This window comes from Mustela nivalis, assembly GCF_964662115.1.
Source record: "Mustela nivalis genome assembly, contig: HAP1_SCAFFOLD_540, whole genome shotgun sequence".
Lineage (NCBI taxonomy): Eukaryota > Metazoa > Chordata > Mammalia > Carnivora > Mustelidae > Mustela > Mustela nivalis.
The window spans coordinates 364,606-367,407 of NW_028136119.1; positions in this window are offsets into that span (position 1 = coordinate 364,606).

The window sequence follows — 2,802 nt, forward strand, 5'->3', positions numbered from 1 at the left end:
TATGGCACTTTCCCTTTGATGAATACAAAGACGATATTCTATATTAGCTATCTGAGAAGAATTTATTTTTTTAATTTTATTTATTTGTAAGAGAGAGAGTGAGAGAGAGCACAAGCAGGGGGAGCAGCAGGATGAGGGAGAAGCAAACTCCCGGCTAAGCAGGGAATCTGTTGCAGAACTGAGTCCCAGGACCCTAAGATCATGACCCGAGCTAAAGGCTCAGGCGTTTAACTGACTGAGCCACCCAGGTGTCCCAATCTGAGAAGAGTTCTGTATGCTATTCCTATTAATATGCAGTTTAAAGTCTAGGTAATTAACTTAATATTTTAGTGGCTATTGTATAGATAGCACTATGTTCCAGGCAGAGAGTAAGAAAGAAATATTAAATCAACCATATTCTATGCATTCTAAATGAAAATAATTAATCAATCATAATAAATCCTTCTATTTATGGAATATCAACTTATAAGCTTTCCTCCATATGAACAATGCCAAATACCAGAATAAAGGGTCATCTAATACAAATAAAGGATAGAATTAAAGAATTCTGGTAAGCCATTTAATTTTGAAAAATGGTGTTCTATTGTTGCTGAGTTGTGGTTTTCCGTTACATAATATCTGATAAGTGTAGAAGTAACATGAGTGTTACGTGAGATGAGAAATGGTATATAATTAAGATATTTTTAAAAGTACAGATAAATACAAATTTGTAAACATAGCATTATGGAGGAGTAAAAATAAATGATAGCTACACACTCTAAAGTGAATAAAACTTGGAAAGCTAATAGAGAAGTAAAACAAGGACAGTGCAAAAAGTATGGTACATTTTTATGAAGTTCAAACAAATTCTGTGAAACCATAGATGGACTTAAAGATACTATTATGTATCAAATATTGTAAAAATTAAGCAAGGAAATAGCAAACATAAAACAACCAAAGCATACAAACTTGGGTAGATACAAGAGGTGTGATCATGTTCTACTTCATAAAGAGATGACTTAATAGATAAATACAAGTAACTAGACTTTTTAGAAGTTCATAAAACGTTGCCTGTTATTTCTTAGTAATATAAAATATATGGTTTTCTAACAAAAACGTTTATCTTAAAAATATTTAAAAATAAATTTCAGGCTACTCCTAAGGTTATATTTACTTTTCCACTGTGGGAAAAGCTGGTTGTTGTAGTTGTAGTTGTTTGTTTGTTTTAGTCTCCTCCTAGTTTTTATTATTATAATGTGGAATGAGGAATGTTAGATTGAAAAGTGAATTATTTTATAGACAAAAATCATTACTTGATTCACCTCCTGGTACAGCAGATGGAACTCCTGAAAATATGCCCTTTTGCCTTATGGAAGAGTAACAGTTATGCTTACTTCTGAAACATACTTGGTGGTGGCCCTAAATAGTGACACCATAGTAAACATTTTGAATATTTGCAATTAATTTTTATAGTCATAGGGCTCCAAAAGGCACTGCAGGTATCTTAGCAGGTATTTCAATAAGGCTAAAAGTTGCCTGACTGTTTAAAAATATTAGCAAGGCACAAAACATGGCAGAAGTATTGTCCTCAGATATTATTTTTTTCCATATGCTCCTGATTTCACACATGACAAGTTATTTTTTCAAATATTTATTATAAAAGTTTTTATTTATTTATTTGACAGAGATCACAATTAGGCAGAGTCAGGCAGAGAGAGAGAGGAGGAAGCAGGCTCCCTGCTGAGCTGAGAGCCCGATGTGGGCCTCGATCCAAGGATCCTAGGATCATGACCTGAGCCGAAGGCAGATGCTTTTACCTACTGAGCCACCCAGGCTCCCCCATGACAAGTTATTTTGATAGATGTATATACAGTGTATTTTCCAGTTATAAGAAAAATGGTTCTGCTATTTTTAACCTTTTTTTAAAATTAAATAATTTTTTTCATTGAAATTTTATTTTTTAATGTTTTACTTCTCTTTTCTTTTTTTTTAAAGATTTTATATATTTATTTGAGAGACAGAGATCACAAGTAGGCAGAGAGGCAGGCAGAGAGAGGGGGGGGGGAAGCAGGCTCCCTGTGGAGCAGAGAGCCAGATGCGGGGCTCAATCCAAGGACCCTGAGATCATGACCCGAGCTGAAGGCAGCAGCCCAACCCACTGCGCCACCCAGGCGCCCCAATGTTTTACTTTTCAATATACTACTTAGAATATAAAACCTATTCCATTTTGTAAGATGTTTACCATTTAAAAAATGGTAATTTTCTCATTGTGTCTTCCCCTCACATTGCTTTATTTTGAATAAAAAATTTCACAATAAACATAACTGATGCTTTCCTTCTGATGGTCCCTCTGTTGGTCATATTGTATATGAGCCATGACAATTAGTTTTACAAAATTTACTGATGTTTGTTGATATGTTTTATCATAACTAATTTTCCCTCCCTTATCTAGATTCCCCAGCTTTCAGACAGGTGGACACTTCAATAAACCATACCCAAGGGATGTATCAAGTACTTCTTAGACATTCTCTCAGATCCTTGAGGTGTCATTTTGCCTAGGGATTTGCAATAGGTTCTGCCAGAGGCACCACTGTGACAACTGATGTCCATGGTCTATCTCCTGCTAAGCTCAAGAGGTCACTGGTTTCCAAGTTTATCTATACAATTAATGCATACCAGCAAGTTCTTTTTTTTTAATATTAACAAACTTATTTTAAAGTTTATATGGAGAGGCAAAGACTCACAATAGTAAACATAGTGTTGAAGGAGAACAAAGACTGAGGACTGACTTCAAAGTTTACCATAACGATTGGGCGCCTGGGT